The following is a 23,348-nucleotide window of genomic DNA, read 5'->3' as shown; positions in this document are numbered from 1 at the left end:
TTAGAAAAGGAGACTTTATAGCCCAGACTTCTGGGGACAGAAAGGAGTCACCTAAGTCTATACCCATCTCAAACAATCTCAGTGAAGAAAAAAAAGTTTTTTTGATACAGTATCTCTTATAGCCCAGGCTAGCCTCAAACTCACTATGTACCTGAGGATGGCCTTGTGCTTTCGTTCCTCCTGTCTCTACCCCCCTAGTGCTGGGATTATGGGACATGTCACCCTGCCCACTTTTATGTGAAACAGGAATTGGAACTTTGAGCTTTCTGCATGCTCAGCAAGCCCTCTACCAACTAGGTTACATCTCCAGCCCAAAGAAAGAATGATGGACTCCTCAAACTCAGGAAATACGTTTCCCCTTTCCAGAGTCCCCAGACTGTATACAAGAACCAAGTGGCCGGTACAGAGACAGTCACATGCTACTCTGTTAGCATAGAGAGGGCTTAGCCTTAGAGAAAAACAAAAAGGTCCCCAAAGTGCCAGCATGTCTTAAGGGAGACCAGATGTTGCCCAGAGCCATCTCCTACATCAGCCAGCAGAGGTCCTGCCCTCCTGGCTGAGCACAGAATGAGCTTTTCCTATGGAGGGTACCCAAGGAGCCCCAGCCACTGGAAGAGGAAGGAAGAGAGAGGTTACTTTAATAAGCCGGAGGCCTATGCAAATGAGATGCAAAGTGGCATGCAAATTGCACCTTCTGTTCTTGAATCTCTAGTCTTTCCTGGGCTGAGCCTCTGCAGCCTTCTCTGATTTCTAAGGACCATCTTCTCCTTCCAGCCCTTGTACATCAAAGACAGAACTCCAAGTACAATTCTGCCTCCTCCACAGCCTGCAGCCTGCAGCCCCACCACATCGCCAGCACACTTTCCAGTCCAGGACGTGCCCAGTGATATACACGAAGCACCAGGGAACAGGGAGGGCAGGCACACGCATGTCTTTGAGACTCTTTGTAGTGTCAGGACATTTTGCTGAACCTGGACGCTGTAATATACGTGGCATTCTCTGCTAAGGCATCCAAGGAACGGGCTGTTTCTGTGATGCAGAAAGAGAGCAGGGTCCAGAGCCATAGTGAAGGAAGGAACAAGACTCATGGCTATGGGGAACATTCCCCTGCCCGACCCCCATTGCATGGCCGAGTCCAGTTATCCCGGCCATTGGCCTAGACTTCTCAAAAAAGCTTCAGGTGGCCCCAGTTCCATTCAGGATCCTTAAAGTTGGTCAAGGGTTCTACAAGAGTGCTCCAACCCTTCATCCAGCACCAGGTCCCTTCCCTGGGCTTCTGGCACTTCTTTGTCTAAGAACAACGGGTGTGGAGGGAAGAGAATAAAGCACTCAGGTCAGGTGATTCTCTCCTTGTACCTCAATCCCCTCCAACAACCTCCTTCCTTGTCTGTTGTAGCAGGCTAGGCCCAGAGTAACATCAGAGATGGGGTGGGGGGTAAGGGGATAGGGGACAGGGAGGGGTCACAGACGGCCCCTCCTCCATGCTGGTGTCATCAAGCTTTTTTACACCTGCACTGTTGATCTTTCCTCTCCAGAACAGAAATAGGTCCGGCTCAGTAGCTACAGACCCACCAAGCTCTGAACAGATAACAATCCTAGGGCCCCACCGACCACACAGACTTTCCTAAGGTGGCGATGGGGGTGGGGGTGGGGTGGGAGGAGTAGGGAGCAGGGGCAAGTCCCCACAGTGGGGACTCTTTGAGGTATGTCCCCTCTCCCTTCCCTGCATGCCCAGATCAGAGCTTGTTGCCATTCATTTCTAAGGCTTGCCTCCCCATTTTCCCATCGTGGGAGTCACCCTCCAAAGAGGGTGACCTTTGGCAGAAGCAAAACCCTGGGTTTCAAAGGAAGCTGACACCCTGCTGCTGAAAACTTCACACCAGCAATATCCCCCCCCACCCCCCCACCCCCCCACCCCCGCACCCACCCCCACCCACCCCCGTCTATACTGACCACTAGCTAACCCCTCTGAACAAAGCAGGCACCAGGAAAATGTTATAGACTGAACTGTGTCTTCTCAAAACCTGCAGGTCACAGCCTTACCTTGCAGTGAGGTTGTGTGCAGAGAGGCAAACCCTTTAGGAGATAATTAAAGCCAGTACAGGACGTCTTGAGGGCAGGGGCTCTGTCATGGTCAACTTGGCAGCATCTAGAATCACCCAGGGTACCAACCTCTGCATGTGTCTGTGAGGGGGCTTCTAGATTGGGTTAACTGAGGTAGGAAGACTGTCCCAGGATGTAGGTGGCACTGTTCCGTGGGCTGTGGAAAGTGAGCTGAGCGCCTAGACTCACCTCTGCTTCCTGCCCACAGATGCTACTTGACCCCTTGTCTCAGACTCAATCCAGTCATCAAGCCTGGACTGCGCTCCCAAACTATGCACCAGAATAAATTGTTGCTCCCTTAGGTTGTCTTGTCATCTCAACAGGAAAAGTAGCCCATGCTGGCCCTCAGAATACAGAGAGAGGAGACAACAGACAACCCACTCCTCCCTCCTCCCTCGCCTCTCCACCATGAGATATCAGAGTCTGTGGTTTCAGCCTCTAGCCTGTAGTATGTGATCAGGCAACCAATTAGATCAAGACCTATACCTTATATGCTTTTAGAACTAATTAACACAGACGTGGAAATGAGGCTGACCCACTAGCCACAAATGAAGACTCCCAAGAAGATCATATAAGCCGGGCGGTGGTGGCACATGCCTTTAATCCCAGCACTTGGGAGGCAGAGGCAGGCAGATTTCTGAGTTCGAGGCCAGCCTGGTCTACAGAGTGAGTTCCAGGACAGCCAGGACTACACAGAGAAACCCCGTCTCGAAAAACCAAAAAAAAAAAAAAAAAATCATATAAACTAGAATATGCTCTGCACAAGCCTGCAGGATAAGGGAGGTCCTGAGCGTTAGCTCAAGCACACGTTTCCTGCCACCCTCCTGACCACAGCTTGCTTCTGGCTTCCCTGTGGGTCCACCTGGGCCAGAAGCTGCCAGCACAACCTGTGTGCACAATCCTGCGTGCACAGCCCGAGATGCATGCCTTTGGCCTATGAGGGGAGAGAGAGACAGAGAACGTAATGGTTAATCTTGTCAACTTGACAGAATCAAGAATCAGCTACCAGACAATGCCCCTGGGCTGAAGGAAAAGGAGGAACAAAGTTGGGCACCAGCATTCATCTCTCTGCTTCCTGACTGAGGATGCCATGGCTTTCACACCATCCCCCCCCCCCCCATGTCCTTGAACTGTGACCCAAACAACCCTTTACTTCCTTTTTTTGTTTTTGTTTTTGTTTTTTGTTTTTTGAGACAGGGTTTCTCTGTGTAGCCCTAGGCTGTCCTGGAACTCACTCTGTAGACCAGGCTGGCTTCGAACTCAGAAATCCGCCTGCCTCTGCCTCCCAAGTGCTAGGATTAAAGGCGTGCGCCACCACCGCCCGGCCTCCTTAGGTTCCTCTTGTTGGGGGAATCTTATCAGGGACAGGAAAATTAATTGATACAGAAAAGTATGGGCTGGAGAGATGGCTCAGCCGATAAAGGCTAGGCTCACAACCAAAAATATAAGAAAAGTGCTCTTCCCAGGCTAAGCCAGTGGTGAGCTGCACAAGCCAAATGAAAGAAGCACAAAGGCGCCAAACATCCCAGGCTCTAGGAGGATGCCCCACCAGGGATCTCCTGGAAACCCCGCCCACTCTGCATGCTGCAGGAACACAACCAGCCACATAAACAACTGGACTGCAGGAGTCTGCCCCACAGATCACAGATCCATTGGAAGTAGGGATGTGGGGGGCCAGTTGACTGGCCCTCTGATTAGCCCTGTGGTCTTGTGCTTCCTCTTAATCTCTCCAGGCTTCTGTTTCTCCCTCTGCAAAATAATACACAAAACTTTGCCTTGCAACTGCGCTGTGCAGATGCCTTACAGGCTGTCCTAAAAGCTGGGAGCTCTATGGAACCACAGGATGAGTATTTAGTTTATTCCTTTTATGAGAAAAAGGAGGGACCGGGCACCAATTCCATCCTGTGAGCAGGAGACTTGGCCATGAAGTAGTTAGACCATTTACGCATCATCACCCAGCAGAGATGTGGTAGCTCTGGGGTACTCACCAGAAACCTGCTCCAGATCCCGCATCTCAGACACTTTCCTAGTGCCAGCCTTGCTAGTCAGCAGAGAGAGAGCTGACCAGGGCAGCTGCTGCTGTCTTCTTACCATAACTCACCATTTTGTGATCCACCTCCCATGACTGCAGAGGAGCCCCCAGATACTTTGTAACAAATGACCCCAAGACAGTGAGCTTAAAACAAAATAGGGTTCAGGGGTCCAGGTCTCCAGCCAGGATCTCCACTTTAGTCTCTCATGAAGCTGCCGTCCTAGTCTGGACCGCTAATCATCTGAAAGATGTGCCTTCAGTGCCTTCAGGTCAGCCAGTTGGTGTCTGTCAGTTCCTTGTGGGCTGTCAGGCTGGTGCTATGGTGGGCCTTTTGGCCTGTTTCTTTGCTGACTGTCAGATGGAGACCACACTCTACTGACTAAATGCCCCCCTCCACAGCAACTCAGAGCTTCTCCAGCTGCTTGTCAAAGCCAGCATGTGGTGGGGGCCAGGGGCGGGTATCATGCCCATTTATTTGGTCAGGCACAGTCCCACCTTCAGACACAAAGGTGGCAGGAGTCATGGAAAATGATCTGGTGGCTACCATGTGTAACATGGTAGTCACACAAGCATGTCCCCAATTTCCAGATGCAGGAAGAATGTCAAGAATGGGTGAAGGACCCATCCAGGATCAGTTCAGTATAAAAATGTTCTCAACAACTTTGATGTCCCTGAGCTGCACGGAGGTGGTGTTGGTACCTGGCTGGCTGAGACAGAGCCAGAGCAGAAATCACATTGGTAACCTGTAAGTATCCCGGAAGTCAGCTCTGGGTTGCAGACTGGGAGCGGGGAGACTGAAGCTTCCCTTTCTACTGTAGTCCTGTCACCTGGTATTGGCGAGTCTGCATAGTGTGGGGTCAGCACCAGCTGAGGATGGGCACATCGGTTCACAGTGGCCAGTGCTATTGGTTCTGCCTCTACCCAAGTGGTCATTGTGGGGAGGGAGGTTGTCCGGCCTCAGCTCTGCACTGCTGCCTCTCCCACACCTGGCTTCTTCTTTTTTTCTTTTTTAAAAAGTCTTTTTGTTACTTCAAATTTATTTTTAATTATGTGTATAAGTGTGTGATTGTATCCAGGTTTGTATACCTGAGTACAGCGCCTGTGGCCAGTATTACAACAGGGAAGTTGTTGTAAGTCTCTAGTATATGGGTGCTGCAGCTCAAGCCCCCTGCAAGAACAGCGTGTATTCTTAACCACCGGGCTATCTCTCTAGGCATCCTCTCCTTTTAGTGTGTGGTGCCTGCATGTATGTGTGTGTGTATGTGTGTATATAATGTGATTAGTGTGTGTATGTGTGTGTGTATGTGTGTATATAATGTGTTTAGTGTGTGTATGTATGTGTGTATGTGTGTATATAATATGTATAATGTGCATGTGTGTATTCAGGCCAGAGGATGACCTTAGGTACTGTTCCTCAGGCCTAAATCATGCACTGTCACCCCTGACTTTGTCTTTGTTGCTGTTATTGTTTAGATGGTGTACTGGCTGGTTTTGTGTGTCAACTTTGTGGAGTTATCACAGAGAAACTTTTCCTTCAGGAAATGCCTCCATGAGATCCAGCTGTGAGACATTTTCTCAATTAGTGATCCAGGGTGGGAGGGCCCAGGCCATTGAGGGTGGTGCCATCCCTGGGCTGCTAGTCTTGGGTTCTATAAGAAAGCAAGCTGAGCAAGTCAGGGGAAGCAAGCCAGTAAGTAACATCCCTTCACGGCCTCTGCATCAGCTCCTGCTTCCTGACCTGCTTGAGTTTCAGTCCTGACTTCCTTTGGTGATGAACAGCAATGTGGAAGTGTAAGCTGAATAAACCCTTTCCTCCCCAACTTGCTTCTTGGTCCTGATGTTGTGCAGGAATAGAAACCCTGACTGAGACAGCTGGGTTCTGAGCATGGAACTCAGGTCTCTTTACCAACTGAGTCATGGTCACAGCCCACATCTGTCTCTTCCTCACAAATGGCTAAGACTAAGTCTCCAAGGAGACAGATCGTCCTTCCTCCCCCACCTCACCCGGTTGGCCTCTCTGTTCCACAATAGTTAAGCCCTATTAGTTAATAGTGCAGTTATTAGTTAATAGTGCAGTTATTAACTATTAGTTAATAGTTAAGAGTGCAGGTCAAATGTTGAAACTGCCTGAAGCCCAGAGCAGCTTCCAAACTGAGGCTTCAGAAGAAAGGCCTTTTGTTAGGATAGCCTCTGTAGTGGGGAGGGAGACTGCCCTCCCTCCCCGAATAGGGAATCTGCTGGTGGTGATATCTAATGAAGACTTTTATGATAGAAATGTAATTGTTAAAAAAAAAAAAAAAAAAAAAAAAAAAGAACATTTTTTTACATCGGTCTCAGCTTTCAATCCAGGAGCTCATTCGGTCCCTCATTCATGCCCTAAATAAGCCCTAATTAATCTCGAAGCTGGAAGAAAGGAGGCTAGATTGCAGCTTTCTCTGTGAGGACACACTTCATATTTTGGGGGAGTTTGAAGAGGCTCTCAAGCACTTCCCTCAGTGGTAGTTTATCAGTGTCTCAGAGCGCCTTCATTAGGCCGCCAAGGCTGCTAATTGCATTACCATATTTTGAAGCTTCATAGGTGCGGGTCAGGCTTGACATCTTTCAAATGCTCCCAACCGTTTGCCAGTCTGGCATGTCAGAGACTTCTTGCACAGTTTACTTCAGGCCCAAAGGAAGGCAACTGGTCCCAGTGTCTCGAGGGGGTGGGGGTGGGGGCTGCTGGCCACCACCTGGAAGGGAGGCCACCACAAGGTCTCTCACTTGTCAGAGAGAATGTGGCTACAGAATCAGCCTCCTGGTGAGGCTGCAACTCCATCATTCAAGAGACTAAAGCAGGGGCTGAAGGATAGCTCTGTAGGTAAGGGCACCGCCCCCATCCCCAAGGCCCCCATGGTAGGAAAGAATTAAAGGGGCTAAAAGCAGAGCTTTAAAAGTTAATGTCGTCTCATGGAGGAAAAAAAATCCCTTCAATACCCTCGCCAAGGAGGCAGAAACAAAATGAGCCCATGTGTGCACACATGCATGATTGTGGATAGATATAAACATATGTGCACATGTGTATTTACATAGACATGAATATCTGTATATGTATGTTTGGACAGATATAAAAATGTAGGCATTTATATGATAACTGTGCATATGTGTGTAGGTAGATAAAAAGCATATACATATATATGACTATTTAGGTAGATGTAAATATATGTGCATATATAAATACTATATGTTTATATAGATATAAATACATGTATATCTATATATTGCATATCTATGAATGTAGATATATAAGTGAATGTAAACGTATGTGTATATTTATATAGATTTGAATATGTGCAGGTTCTGTATTAGTTACGTCTCTCATTGTTATGACCAAATACTTCACAGGCACCGAATTAAGGGGTTGGCGAGGTGGCTCAGCAGTTAAGAGCACTTGCTGCTCTTGCAGAGGACTCAAGTGGGTTTCAATCCCCAAATCAAGCTGCTCACAGCTCCTTACTCAGGCTCCAAGGGATCTGATGCCCTCACGCGCCTTCCATGGGCTCCTGTACACGTGGAGATTACACTCACATTACAATTACAGATAAACAAGAATTTTTTTTGGGGGGGGGGTTGCTGTTCAAGACAGGGTTTCTCTGTGTAGCCCTGGCTGTCCTGGAACTCACTCTGTAGACCAGGCTGGCCTCGAAGTCAGAAATCTGCCTGCCTCTGCCTCCCAAGTGCTGGGATTAAAGACGTGCGCCACCAAAGCCTGGCTATAAACAAGAATTTTTGAAAAGATTCTTCCAAGGGGCTGGAGAGGTGACTCAGTGGACAGCACTGGTTGCTCTTCCAGAGGAGCTAGGTTCAGTTCCCAGCACCCACATGGTGGCTCACAACTGTCAGTAATTCCAGTCCCAGGGGATCCGATGTCCTCTCTGGCTTCTGTAGATACCGGGCATGGAAATCGTATACATGCGTATACACAGGCAAAACACCCGTACACATAATTTTTTAAAAAGCAACAAAACTTTGAAAAGCAGAGAAAGGATAGAAAATGAAGTTGGGCTATACATCCCAATATCTGCTCCCCCAAGAGAGCCACTTCCTCCAGCTGGGCCCCACCTCATAAAGGTTTTACCACCTCCCAAAACAGCACCAGCAGCTAAGATCAGAGTGGGAGGCTAGGCCAAGTCAGAGGACCTTCTGTGAGAGGTCAAAAGCCCCAACACAGCTGCTTGTTCCCAGACAGCTTCACCCCTCCGAACATGCATTCCCCATCTGTCTGTAGGGTAGGGAAGTGATGTCCACCCTACTGAGACAAGAAGATGGGTGTCCCATATAGGAAACAGTAACTCCGTCTGGACCACGGGCCTATCACAGGGGCTCAGCCCCAGCTATGCACAGCTGAAGGCAGCTGAGCACCCACCCCTAAGGTGGGGACCCCTCAGGGCCAGGAGGCTGGGTCCTGCTGCCCAGCACCATGGTAAGACAAAGACTGGTACACCCATTACTGCTCCCCAGAGTCACCCTAGTATCTAAATACACACTGTAGAGGTCAGCTCCCCACAAGGCAGAAGAAGGTGCTGTTCCTCCAGCACTGTCAGGAGCAGGGCTGAAACCTGGAAGCCTTTGCTCATCAAGAGTCACCCCCCACCCCCACCCACACACCCCCCACACCCACACACCCCTACCCCACCCCTCACCCCCCACCCACCTACCCACCCCGCGCCCCTCCACACACAAGCTTTCTCTCACCTCCTTGTAATAGGTCTTCCCCATCCACAACCCCAGAGCTCCTCCAGGCATCTCTAGACTGACCTTGGGGGCAATAAGAAGAAATGGCTGCTAGGCCTCCCCCAGGCTATGGATTCTTATGTCTAAGGTTGCTGCCTGGAGAGACCCAGTCTAGAGATGGTTTGGAGCATGCTGATGGGGCTAGTGGGGAGTGCTGAGCCAGGAGTCAGGCTCCATGTTAAAAGAAAGAATAACTCTCCATCTTCGGTCCCTCTAGGAACAAAACAGAACCTTCAGGGCACTACTTCCCAGAGCTGCCCAAAGCTTTGTTAAAAGAGTTTCCTTAACCCCAGACTTCCAGACTAGGGACCCCTGCTCTGCCATAGGAGGAAGGTTTCAACAGGTGGTCAAGAAAGTTCCAGAACAAGGCTTTGTATTTCCACCTGCCAATGGCTTGCTTTCCAGGAGGTACCTACAGCCCCACAACAGCTTCTGGGTAGGCTGAGTGGTACTGGTTACTTCATGAACCTGGCTGGTCTTGCCTTGGTAGAGAGCTCTTCAGTGTGTTCTGTAGGATGTCCCTGTTCCCCACATCTGATGGTGGGTGACATGTTAATAGAGTCCAGAAGTTGTTCACACTTCCTGGCAGAGAGCAGTGTGGTCTCAAACCTGGGCTTTTCGGTGTTGGGCAGACAGGACCCAAGGGTTGGCTCCCAGAGCTGCAACCTGTGTGAGCTGAGTGAAAGGGTCAACAGGAAAGCCTGAGTGTCTTCCCCATCTTCCTCCACAGCTTCTCTCCACTGCCCACCCCCTCCCCTCTCCAAGCATCGTCCCAACTAAACAACCGCTGCCTGTCCTATCCTCAACCCCCCCCCAGCACCTTCCTCCTTCTCACTTAACGGATCCCCAGCACACAGGCACCCCTGCCCATCCCCCACCAGAACTTCTCCCCTACTTCCCTTCCCTTCCCACAATCACCTCACCTCACTCCCAACTTCTCTCCTCTCCGCCTACCCACTCCTTACTAACCCCTCCTCACAGCACTGTCCTCACTGACCATCCACTAACCACCCCGGCTCTCCACAGCCTCTCCACTCCCACACCTGCGGTGCCCCAGCACCATACACCCTGAGGAGGTACCCAGCTTGCATCTGTTTTACTAAGCAGCCTGAGAAAAAGTTGTCTATGAGGATTTCTTGTCCTAGAATCTCTCACCCCTCTGCCCTTGTCTCTCCTGACCCTGAACCCTGTGCCCCTCTCTCAGGACTCCCTGCCTAAGGGAAGGTGCCACACTGGGTCTCCCAACATCTCTTAGCTTAACTAAAACAATCTAGCCAACTTACAGGCCAGCCCAGTGTAGATTTTCTTCTCATGTGACTCTAAGTCATATCGAGTTGGGAATCAAAGCTGACCATGACAGTTAGGTCCCAGGGTCTTAGCTTTGTACATTAGTTATCTGTGAGGGCCACTTGGACGGATAACACCCCTGGTGTCCTGGCCTCGCCTTGGATCTAACTAACAGCCATGAGGAGGTGCTTGTGTTTCAGAAGGGTCACCCAAGGTTCCGGCGCACAGTTGCACAGTTCCGGGAGAACCTCTGACAGCAGAGATTGAAGGGGTGCCCAAGGCTGGATACAGGGGAAACAGACAACCTGCCAGAGTTGACACCGGGAGAGTGAAAGACCAAGTTTGCAGTGATTTAGAACGGAATAGGTAATCCTTGGGATGAGGGGTCCCCCAACCTGAAAAGACAGCTAACACCCGTAGTAAAGGAATCTGCTACCCCTCTCTCTCCCAGACTCAAAGCTAAGGGTAGACTCGGGCTCATGTTTTGAAATACCGGTTCTCTGAATAGCCCTAATGTCACCCTAAGGGACACCTGGGGGCTGAGCACCTCCTAGTCACACCCTCTCTTGCATTGGTTGCAAGTCCTCGATGAAATAAATGCACAAGGCTGCATACACCTTGCATGTGCATAGCCCATGTCTACCTACGCCAAGGAATACCACCGGGCAGGTACCAGGGTCTCTTTTGAACTCATGGTCCCTTTAGTACAGTTTCCCTCAGCTTCTCCTTCCCTTCTCCCATGTGTCCCTGCTGAGCCCCAGCGCCTACCGTGGGTGGGCACTGCTCAGAGTTGGTAACTGTTTCGAACAACAAAATAAACATCTTCACACAGACACATGCACCAGCAGCCAACCCTGTAGGCATAGGCTCCGTACTCCAATCCTTCGCTGTCTCGAGGCAGGTGCATTCCTCTTGCTCTGGCCATACTATACTCTTGCCCTTCTCTCTGCAGCTGCCCACTCCTCAGGCTACCCTCCACAGTGAACCCAGGCTACCCTCCACAGTGAACACCCTTCAGGCTACCCTCCACAGTGAACCCAGGCTACCCTCCACAGTGAACACCCTTCAGGCTACCCTCCACAGTGAACACCCTTCAGGCTACCCTCCACAGTGAACACCCCTCAGCCTACCCTCCACAGTGAACACCCTCAGGCTACCCTCCACAGTGAACCCAGGCTACCCTCCACAGTGAACACCCACAGGCTACCCTCCACAGTGAATACCCACAGGCTACCCTCCACAGTGAACCCACCCACCACAGTGAACCCCCTCTCCATAGTAAACCCCCAGGCTACCCTCCACAGTGTATCCCCCCCCACCGTCCAGAGTGACCCCCCCCCCAGGCTACCTCCACAGTACGACCACACCTCCACCCCAGCCAGGCTATGCTCCACATGGAAACATTTGACCTGTTGACAGACTTACACATGAGACTTTTAAAAATGACTATTTGCATGCTTCTAAGATGACAGGCTTTTAAAAAAAAACATTCTGGAACCTTCCTTTCCCTCTCTGAGTACTGCCAATCCAGCAGTCTGCCTCTAGGTTTCCTCTAGGAACTGAGGATCAAATTCCATACCCCGCCCAGAATGTATAGTTTATGTGTTGGTCATCTGTTTTGGGGACCTTCTGGAGCCCATCATGGTTTCATCTGTGAAACGGGACAATAACCTCTGCAGGCTATTCCTCGTGAAGAGTCAATGACCTGCATGTATCACTGTGAACGACTTGGAGCCAAGCTCAGCTGTGGCGTCGTCATTATGATTGTCATTGTTCTTCTATGTGCACAGGGAAAGAGATGCTAAGAGTCGGACACGGGAGGTGGAGACAGACAGACTCCTCGGAGCTCACTGGCCAGCTGCTCCAGCCAATTCAGCAAGCTCTGGGTCCGAGAGAGACCCTGCCTCAAACACTAAGCTGGAAGTTGACTGGAGAAGATACCTGATGTTACCTCTGGCCTCCCTGTGCATGTGCTCTTGCATGCGTATGTACACGCATGCGTATGTACATGCATGCATATGTACACGAGCACATAAACTAGTACACACACACACACACACACTCATGCGCACGAGCACATAAACTAGTACACATACACACACTCACGCACGAGCACATAAACTAGTACACGCACACACACTCACGCACGAGCACATAAACTAGTACACGCACACACACTCATGCACACGAGCACATAAACTAGTACACGTACACACACTCACGCGCACGAGCACATAAACTAGTACACACACACACACACACTCACACGCACGAGCACATGAACTAGTACACGTACACACACTCACGCGCACGAGCACATAAACTAGTACACGTACACACACTCACGCGCACGAGCACATGAACTAGTACACATACACACACTCATGCACGAGCACATAAACTAGTACACGCACACACACGCACGAGCACATAAACTAGTACACATACACACACTCATGCGCACGAGCACATGAACTAGTACACGTACACACACTCACGCGCACGAGCACATAAACTAGTACACGTACACACACTCACGCGCACGAGCACATAAACTAGCACACACACACACTTATACAAAAAATAAAGAAAAGGAGATGCTGTTAAGAAATGCAGTTCTGCACTGTAGCCGATCACAGTTGCTCAGCAGGTCGCCTCCCTCCTTCATGAAAACCCTCCAGGGCTCACTGTGTTCCTCAGCAAAGTCTTTCCAACTACTGCTGGCTGGAGGTTTGCACTCCGACTCCCAGCCAGCCAGCCACTCATCCAACACCACTAGAGGGAAAGAGGGTCAACACAACCACTGTTCCCCCCCAAAAAAAAACATGTGGCCCCCAAACCAAATCAATTCAATTTGGCAGGACCAGCTTACATCTGAGTCCAGCAGTAGCCTGTGGTTTCAGGGGAAAATGCAAATGATACATTCTGGAATTCACAGCACCAGAGATGGCTTTCTAAGCACAGGGGGCTTTCTCTCTGCAGGAAACAGCGTCTGTGTTGGCGAGTACCCTTGACTGTGGGGACAGTGTTATTGCAGGTGTCTTATCTCGTTCAACATTATTATTTCTTGAGGATAAGACAGCAAGGCAAGCAGCAGTGCTTTCAGCCCCTCTACTGCGGCTACCCACACTTTGTATTCACAGAAGAAAACCTTCTAGGACTTGTGAAAGCGACCAGAATTGTGGGGTGGGAATAGGTTAAAAAAAAAGGGGGGAGGGGGGAACAAGCCAGCATGGGAGCTGAGGAGGAAAATATTTCATTTAGTATGTGGTTAAGGGATGAACCAAGCACTAGGATTCAAAATGCCTCTCTCTCCCCCCCCCCTCTCTGTCCTCCTCTCTCCCTCCCATCCCTTCTCTCTCCTCTCCCAATATCCTACACACACACACACACACACACACACACACACACACACACACATCGTGTTTCTGTGTTTCATGATGACTGATGCTATCCCTTATGGCTTTCAGAGCAAGAGAAGTCACCAGGGCTTCATCTGTTATGTTTATTTTGACAGAAATAAATCTCTGCCTTCACTAGGCACAGCCCGGCTGGGAAATTGGGCTGGCCACACCCCCTACCACCAGTCACCACCACCACCCCCAGCACCTCCCTGTGGATAAGCCCAGTAGAATGGACCAAGACACACTTTGGCCTTATTGATCATCAGGCTGCTTCATTACCTCTGTGGGCCATAGATCAATAAGCTCACAGAAACATAATAGACTTTTTAAGAAAATCAATTAGGCAGAATTTTTTTTTTTTTAACAGAATTGAGTCTGCATGGCCCTTATATGGGTGTGTGGTTTAATGTGTGCAGCACAGCTCCCTCCAAGAGCTGTCTTAGAATGAGCAGGGCCAAGGCCAAGCTGAAAAGCACACAGGCAGTCATAGAAACCGGCCGAACTTGAGGCTGAAGACAAGTCTCAGGGAAAGGATGGAAGCATCCACGGCATGGCCTTGCTAGAGATCTGTGAGTAACCCCACTGGCCAGCTCTCCTGATCCCTGAACATCCTTTTGTGGGTAAAAATCTGTGAACATGCTTCATTCATCTTGATTTTAAAGACGTGGAATTGAAGCTTCTTAGAAAGCCCAAACCGCTGTCTGAATTTCCCATTCAAAAAGCAGAAGGAAGCTGGGCGGGCATAAACATGAAACACGACCAGGCTGTGGCTATCCAGATTTGGCACCGTGCCTCCCAGGCCTCTTCCCTGAGCCCGCAGAGAAGCACCTGGGGCTCTGGCAAATAAACATATGCCGGAGGGGTGCGTCTGTGTGCAGATGCACACATCAGTGCACAAGGAGGCCAGGGGACCACCTCCAGTGTCATTCCTCTTTTTGTTTAAGACAAGGTCTCTCACTTGTCTGGAAACCTGCTAAGTAGACTGTGCTCCTAGTCTGCAAGCTACAGGAAATCTCCCCTCTCCACCTCGCCCGCACTGGGATTACAAGTGTGAGGCACCCCAGCTGGCTTTTTACCTGGGGTCTGGGGGTCCTAACTCAGGTTGTCATGCTTGCAAAGCGAGCGCTGAACTGGCTGAGCTGTGTCCTCAGATCCCGTGCTTGGCAGCTCACCACCCCAAAAGCAAACCCAAAGGGTGGAAGCACACAGAGTACCCCATGGGGTGCTCAGAGGTTCTCAGCCGGTGGCGCCCACCTGCCTGCCATTTCCTAGGCTTCAGCCTCCTCTGCTCTCCTCCTGTTCTACCATGATTGTGGATGATGTACATTTTAAAGGAGGGAGAGAAAGAACAGATTCTCTTCTCCCTTCTAACAAGTCTGAGATAAACCACGCAAACGCCGTGGTGGCGTGGTGTGAAGCCCAGCAGGCAAGGGGCCAGACGTCCACAGCTCTGCCAGACTCAGGGAACCACGAGTCCCAGCCCGTGTAGAATAAATAACAAAGTCGTAAACTCCGCAGAGGAGCTGAGCGCTGACATTTAAAATTCACTCTCTGCTTTGTTCTCCTGGTTCATGTCATCAGAATACCAGGGTGGAATCTTAGCTGTAATTTATGTCCGTTTCAAGGTGGATCTTATTCACCGGCATTTCCTCCCGTCTGTGTCTGGCTCTGTTGAGCCTGTGCTTAGGTAACTCAGGCTCTCCTCCTGAGACTTCCTTCCTGACTCAACCCTGGGCGATATGGAGAATTTGATTGTGTATGTGTGTGGTGTGTTTGTGTGTGTGCATATGTATGTGTGTATATGTGTGTTTATAAGTGTGTGTGTGGTGTGTGTATGTGTGTGTATATGTCTATGTGGTATGTGTGGTGTGTATGTATATGTGTGTGGTGTGTGTATGTATGTGGTGTGTGTATGTGTGTGCATGTGTGTGGTGTGTGGTGTGTGTATGTGTGTGGTGTGTGTATGTGTGTGGTGTGTGTATGTGTGTGGTGTGTGTATGTGTGTGGTGTGTATGTGTGTGGTGTTTGTGTGTGGTGTGTATGTGGTATGTGTATGCGTGTGGTGTGTGTCTGTATGTGTGTGTGGTATGTGTATATGTGGTATGTGTATGTGTGTGGTATATGTGTGTACGTGTGTGGTGTATATATGTGTGGTGTGTGTATGTGTATATATGTGTGCTTATAAGTGTGTGTGCAGTGTGGTATGTGTAGTGTATGCGTGTACATGTGTGTATGTATGTGTGTTTGGTATGTGTTTGTGTGTGGTGTGTTTTTGGTGTGTGTCTGTATGTGTGTGTGGTGTGTGTATGTATATATGTGGAATGTATTGTGTATGCATGCATGTACATGTGTGTGTGTGTGTGTATGTGTGTGTTCCTAACATGTGGAGGTCAGGGGTCAACCTCAACCTCAGCTGTCATTCTTCAAGCTCTGTTCACCTTGTGTTTTGAAAAAGTGGCTTTCACTGGACTGGAACTCATCAAGGAAGCTTGGCTGGCTCGTAAGTAAGACCAGGAACCTGGCTATCTCAGCCTTCCCAGTCCTGGGACTGCAAGCATGTGTCACCACACCTGGCATCTTTGCACCGATGCTGGGGATTCGACCCTGGTCCTTGGGCTTGCAGTTGAGCAAGCCCATCCTGCTGCTGTAGACATGGCCTGCAGGTATCAATCGCGTGCTTTGTATTTTCTCTGGTAAGCCCTCCCCTCCTTTTCTTACCACACCTGTTTGTTTCCCTTGGAGTTGGGAAGATTGTAATTTAAAACCTGGATTGCAGCGAGAAGCCTAATTTCTCCCTGCAAGGCTAAAAATAATAATCAGTGCGCTCCAGGTACAATGAGACACTACATGTTTTTAAAAAAAAAAAAAAAAAAAAAGGTGTGGAGCATGGTGGTTTGAATGAGGAATATCCTCCACTGGCTCCTGTATTTGTGTACTTAGTCTCCAGCAGGTGGCCCTGCTTAGAGGAGATTCTGGAACCTTCAGAATGTGGGGCCTTGCTGGAGATGGAGGTGGGCTTTGAGAGTGTATAGCCTTGCCCTACTGACAGTTGGCTCTCTCTTTATTAGTATTAGATGTAACCTCACAGCCTCTTGCTCTGACCACAGAAGCCATGCCACAGAAGCATTGCAAACTCTCCCTCTGGAACCATAACATGAGAAACTGTATTAAAGGGTTGCAGCATTAGGAAGGTTGAGAACCACTGAGATTGTGTTTTGATCTCTGTTGTATAACAGTTTCCTCTGAGGTGGAAACAGTCTATCCTGCAGAGTTGATCTTAAACAGAGAGGTAAACAACTCAAAACATATTCAGGAAGTCCCTGAAACTAACAAGATTCACTAGGCCCCTCCTTGCCAGAGTAAGAGAGAAAAACTGAGAGTCCCACTCAGAGGAAGGAAAACTAAGCTGAAAAGAAGACTCTTGAGACCAGACTAGCAACCTGGAAGAAGCAGAAATCACCCAAGCTGCAAAGAAGAGGTTTAGACTAGAGTCAGTCACTTGGGAAGGATGCTCTCCAATTTGTTGAGCTGCCTACAGGCTGTGCAGTGAGCTCCAGGTACTCAGCGTTTGTGAGCTATCTATCACCCATGCTGGGGTGGGACTTGGTGATAAATCTGTCTTTGAGTCATTCCTGCTCCTGTAAGTGACCCCTCACCCACACTTCTGTAAATAACCCCAGTAAACTCATTGGTTTGCCAAGACGGACTTTTGTAGTATCTGTACTTTAGTGTGTTGCGAAATCCCTATCTGGAGTGAGCAGATATGTATGTTGCATCTCCCCAAGAGAAGTTTTGTCGAATAACAACCTCTTCTTTACACAATGAGGTGATTGACAGGGTGAACAAAGGCCCCAAAGAAGTACAGGACCCATTTCTACAGCCCCAAGCTGCTGCTTATATGAAAAAGAGAACGCTGCATACATGCTTAAAGTTGACGATTTGGGGCTGGAGAAATGTCCCAGGGATTAAGAGTGCATACTGCCCTTGCAGAGGACTGGAGTTTGGTTTGCAACACCCACGTTGGGCAGCTCACAATTACCTGTAACTCTAGCTCAAGGGGATCAGACACCCTCTTCTGGAACTCTAGGGTACCTATACTCATGCATGTGTGTACACAATTAAAACTAAATTTAAAAAAAAAAAAGAATTAAGTTGAGGATTGGGTGTTGGGAGCTTACCCAGGATCACAGGAAGCTCTCCTGTAGATTCTTATGGAAAGGGCACACGGGGAGCCTTAAGGGCAAACTCAGTGCCATCAGAAACTGAGATCTTAGTCTAGATAGAGGAGGGAGCCACAAGCTAAGGAAGGCGGGCAAAGAGAGGTTAGGATTCGCCCTAGAGTGGCAGGGATGATAAAACCCAATTTTCTCCCTTCTGGGGACCAGGCAGTGGTTTAGACTCTCACCCAGCATGCACAAGTGTCAAGTTAGAATCCCAGCCCACTTCCACGAAATGCCCTAGCCTTTACAACTAGAAGATAATACAGTTTATTATGTCAGCATCCAAGCTTCCGGTGATTGATACATCAGCTGCAGGGAGCTCACAGAGCAGTGAAGCGGGCCACACTTGCTCTCTCCTTGATTTGCGATTTTTAACAATGATTTTAATAGAAAAATAAATTCTCATTTAAAGAATCAAATTCAATAAAACATTTCACACATGCATTAAAATTTGCGCTTACAAAACATAAATATTTCTCGCCACAGTCCATGTTGTTTCATTGTTTTAAAGTTGAATCAGAAATAAAAGCTATGTGTGTTCCTACAGATTGACGGGAGCAGAGCCAAGCTCTGCTTCTTAGATGATGCCAGCACTGTGCTGCTGTAGCTTACTACCACACAGCTGTCCTGTCCCACACAGGAGAGTGGGAGTCTGCAGGGGGAGGCATACAGAGACACCTGGAGACTGAGGGAAAGCCTACAGCAAGATAACAGAGGAGAGAACTGCCAGACACCTCTTGGGCCAGCCCAGGGTACACAGCACCCTGGCAGAAACAAGACCCTTCTTCAACAATGTGGAAGGGGAGAACCAACGCCTGAAAGTTGTCCTCTGACCTCTGTCTGTACACCAGAGTATGCTTCTGCCTTGACACGCGCGTATGCCCACACACCCACACACCAAATGCACACATAAATAAATAAATAAATAAATACTGTTAAACGTTTATTTAGTTTTGTTTTGGGGAAGTGGTCTCACTGTGCATCCTGGCCAGCCTAGAACTTGCTATATAGACTAGTCTGCCCTGGAACTCACAGAGATCCACCTGCCTCTGCCTCCTCAGTGTTGGGAATAAAGGAGTGAAGCCACCATACCTGGCTATTTTATTTTATTTTTACTGTGTGTATGAGTGTGTGCTTGTGAATTTGTATGTGTATGTGTGAATGTGTTTTTCCATGTGTATGTGCATATGTGTATACATGTGTGTTTGCCTGTGGATGGGTGAGTGTGTGTGTGCTCGTGCGTGTGCGCACATGGGTGAACGTGCCCATGGAGCCCAAAAGAGAGTGTCGATTCTTTAAAGCTGGAGTTACAGGCAGTTTTGATTCACCCAGGAGGAGTGCTGGGAACTAAATTCTGGTCCTTTGCAAAAGCAGCAATTACTCTCAACCATTGAGCCATCTTTCCAGCCTCAAGAAATTTTTTTTTAAAGGTAAGCATGGCCATCCCAAGCAGTCCCAAACTTTAAGGAGTTGCTTTCCAGATGAATGCAGGCAGCCATTCTGGTGTCAGGGGCCAAGACGCATCATTTTTAAAGTGTGCTAATTTGAAGCTTACATACGCATTAGGCCTCTACAAGGACACAACATGTTTCAGTGTGTAAACAACTGGTGTCAATCAGACTCGTTCAGTATTAAGGTGTGTGCTGTTTAATAAAAAGCAGGCTAGCTTTCCATGTGTTTTATTATTGTTTTCAAACTTGCTGCGGGGCCTGGGTGTTCTCACTGATGGCATGTGGAGTGGACAGCTCCCATGCCTGCCCCGGTACCACACTGGTTTCTTGATGTCCAGGAAGAAGGACGGGCGGTCTCTTGGCTCAGAAGCTAAGCTTTTCTCTGGCCCTTGGTTGCCAGGGACCTAGAGGGAACATCCAGGGGGCAGTGGTGGGTCTCTGGGGGCCATGATGAGAGAACACGTAGGCACCAGGCCATGGGAAGTGGGAATTCCCATGAAAAGGCCTGAGCTCTTCAAGAGAAGAAAGTAGCAGGGATCCTTCCTCTGCCCTGCACAGAGTAACTTGCAAGGATAAGTTGATTTCCCAGCGGCAGATAGGCCCCTGTGCAGCCCCTTCTTTCTGGAGCACCCAGCCTGCTGAGCTAACCTTCCTGCTATCCCTGCAGAGGTTAACAATTCTTAGATCCTCCCCGCAGTCCCCCAGGCCTCCCTCCTAAAGAAACAGGCCTCAACCAGGGGCTCCTGTCGTGGGACACTTGCCTCTGACTGATCCTACAAATTGGAGCATCCAGACATGTGCCCAGCCTGTGGAAGTGGGAAGTCACCAGGAAGCAGAAACAGTAGCAGGCCTCTGCCCAGCATCAGCACCTGGCTCTTCTCTCTGAGGAATGCACACCACATCATCATATTCACCACCCCCCCTCCCCCATCTCCAGAGCTCCAGACTGCAGGTGGTATCTCCCAGGATAAGAAACAGGGAGGTTCCGGTGCCTGTGGGCTTCCTGAGCTGGAAGCCTGCAGGGCTTCAGGATGCGTGTGCAAGGCTTGCCAGCAAGCAGCTTGTACACCGTGCCTGCCTTGGAAAACCAGTCCTGCTACTAAGTCTTCACCTCACACACACTCTCCCTAAGACAAAGGCTTCTTGATACAATCAAATGGCTTCCCACCGGGTCATTATCCGGAACCCCTTCCCCAAGCCCCATCCCACCCCTCAATCAGGAAGGGTTTTTGCATACCCTTTGTGCCTTTAAATTTACATTTATTTTATTTGCTTCTCTCTCTCTCTCTCTCTCTCTCTCTCTCTCTCTCTCTCTCTCTCTCTCTCTCTGTGTGTGTGTATTCTGACTTTGGTCCTCCCTTCACCCACTGAGTCACCTTGACAAGCTTTGGCCTCTTTAGTTTTATTTAAGAGAAAAGTCTCCAGATATAAGTCAGGCTGCCCTGGAACTCACTATGTAGACAGGCTTCAAACTCCGCGATCCTCTCTCCCCAGCCTCCCCAGTGCTGAAATGTTATAGGCAAGACTCCCCCCCACCACACACACACTCCAGGGGAAGCTTTGACCTTACCGCAAGCTTTCTGGAGAGGTAAAGACTTTCAATAGTGCCTCTTGGGGAATCACTTAGCGGCTTTAGGGGCTACTCCAGGGGTCACCTGGGCCAGCACCTCATTCTGAATTGGGCTGGAATGGGAACTGGGTGGAATGGGGGAGCAGTGGGCAGGAGTACCTCCCACCCTGTCAGAATGCAAATCACCGGAATGTTCCTGCAGGACAGCACGCAGGGTTCCCGATGGGAGACATTTGTCATTTCCACTCTCCAGCAAGATCCCCGCCTCTGTCATCCTTCCTCCCCTCCCTCCCATCCAGGTAGCTCCACTGGGCACAGGTGCCTGAGACAAACAAAGGCCGCTCCCTGCCCCCACCTCCTCCTGTCTGGAGAGATGATGTCTGGCCTGGTGCCACCGTAGATGTGGGCTGCCCAAGCTGTGCACAGAACAGCCTCTCTCAGGCGTCAGGCAATGGCCCTTTGTCTCCCGCAGGGATAATTCAAAACCTCATACCTCTTTCCTCTGTGGGCTTCCCTGCTAATTGGCAAGTGTGCGCTCTGCGGCCATGCAGCTAAGATTTTCCATGATGTCAGCAGAGCGCCAAGATGCCTGGATTCACCCATCAGGCCTAGAGCGGGGGAACTGTCAGCCTGGTTGTGTTCCAGCGAGAATTAGCATGCCACTTGGCCCCCTCCCGCTGCCGTAGAAATGGTTGGTGTAGGGAGAACCAGATGAATCTCTCCATCCTTGAGACTGTGACATTGCCAGAAATCCAACACAAACTATCCCGCCGCCCTCTCCTTTCGGGGGTGGGGGTGGGGGTTCCTTACCTTTAGAGCAGAGGGAAGATCACACAGGGAACAGGACTCAAGTGTTCCAGACCCAGTGCCAGGAAGTCACAATCTATAAAGACAGAATGGAAATCCTTCCTCAGTCCTGGGGAGCAGCTCTGCCTGCCCGGCTGCCTTCCAGTGCTTGGAGTGGGTTCCCCAGTGATGGTGGACTGGGCTGGTGCATCTCACCTCCCTTCCCTGCCCACAGCCTGCTCCACAAGTATTTCCCCATTGAATTAAGAAACTCCTTGTGGGATTGAGGCAGGACAGAAAGATAGAAAAATAAATAAAAGGAACAGGGGGAGAGAGAAGCTCTGGGGAACTAGCTTGCTTTTCCCGCTGAATGAAAGTCAAGAAATTTCAACATGTAAGATGGCTCAGCAGGTAAAGATGCTGGCCTCCAAGCCTGAAGTCCTGAAGTTTGATCTCTGGGACCCACAGAGTGGCAGGGAGAGGATTGACTCCCACAAAGTACCCTCCGACCTCCACATGTGTGCTGTGGCACATATGCATAAATTAATAAATCAATACATGTAATTTTTAAATGAGAAAGGAAACGTCACCATAACTGATGAAACCAAAATTACCCATAGAGAGAAGCCCAAAGACTTCTCAACCACGAATGTTGAGAATAACAAACAGGGGCAGGAGAGATGACTCAGTGGGCATAGAGCGCAGACTGCTCTTCCAGAAAACCTGGGTTTAGTTTCGAGCACTGACACGGCAGCTTGCAACTGTCTGTAACTTCAAGATCTGACACCCTCACACAGTTATACAGGCAGGCAAAACACCAATATATACCTAGAAGGAGGATCGGGAGGGGGAGGAAGAGCAGGAGGAGCAGGAGGAGAAATAAGGACCACAAAGTTGCCTTGTGACCTCCAAAGCACTCCAGTGACATATCCACACCCACTCCCAGCACACACAGCAACAAGTACAATTTTAAAAACTGTTCAATTTGCCGGGCAGTGGTGGTGGCACACGCCTTTAATCCCAGCACAGAGGCAGGCGGATTTCTGAGTTCCAGGCCAGCCTGGTCTACAGAGTAAGTTTCAGGACAGCCAAGGCTATACAGAGAAATCCTATCTCGAAAAACAAAAACAAAAAAACAAAAACTGTTCAATTTAAAAAAATGAACTATGCCTACCTAGAGCTACAGTGTTTACAGCCTTCGGTTTAGCATGCCAGGGTGCCGCTCTTCCTAAACCCAAACAATGTGCTAGAGAAAACTTCTTTATTATTCCATTTCCAAGGAGAAATTATCCTCTCTCTCTCTCTCTCTCTCTCTCTCTCTCTCTCTCTCTCTCTCTCTCTCTGTGTGTGTGTGTGTGTGTGTATAACCATTTTCATGCAGATGCCCAAAAAGGCCAGACTAGAGCTTTGGATCCCTTGATGCTGGCAATATTAAGCCACCTTTGGAATGTTGGGAGCTCAGGTCCTCTGCAAAAGCAGTGAGTGGGTGCTCTTAACCTCTGAGCCAGCACACCAGCCCTCCAAAAGTAATTCTTTAAGATAAAAAAAATATACATATATATATATATATATATATATATATATATATATATGACTTAATTTTTAAATGTTGCTTTTGTTGTTGTTTGTTTTTTTTCTAGACAGGGTTTCTCTGTGTAGCCCTGGCTGTCATGAAACTCTCTCTAGACCAGGATGGCCTTGAACTCAGGGATCTGTCTACCTTTG

General features: G+C 49.3%; 1 long non-coding RNA gene across 1 annotated transcript; it reads right to left on the bottom strand.

Moving 5' to 3' along the window:
- Nucleotides 1-18,746: 18,746 nt before the first annotated feature.
- On the bottom strand, nt 18,747-21,809 carry LOC143442596 (uncharacterized). The gene is made up of 4 exons (XR_013110874.1): nt 21,648-21,809; nt 21,331-21,445; nt 20,029-20,149; nt 18,747-19,671 (listed from the first exon to the last, which is right to left on the bottom strand). It is a non-coding gene; the product is annotated as an uncharacterized LOC143442596 (long non-coding RNA).
- Nucleotides 21,810-23,348: the final 1,539 nt, after the last annotated feature.

Source organism: Arvicanthis niloticus, chromosome 6 (assembly GCF_011762505.2).
Source record: "Arvicanthis niloticus isolate mArvNil1 chromosome 6, mArvNil1.pat.X, whole genome shotgun sequence".
In the NCBI taxonomy this organism is placed as follows: Eukaryota; Metazoa; Chordata; class Mammalia; order Rodentia; family Muridae; genus Arvicanthis; species Arvicanthis niloticus.
This window is presented reverse-complemented; position numbering and strand designations above follow the sequence as displayed.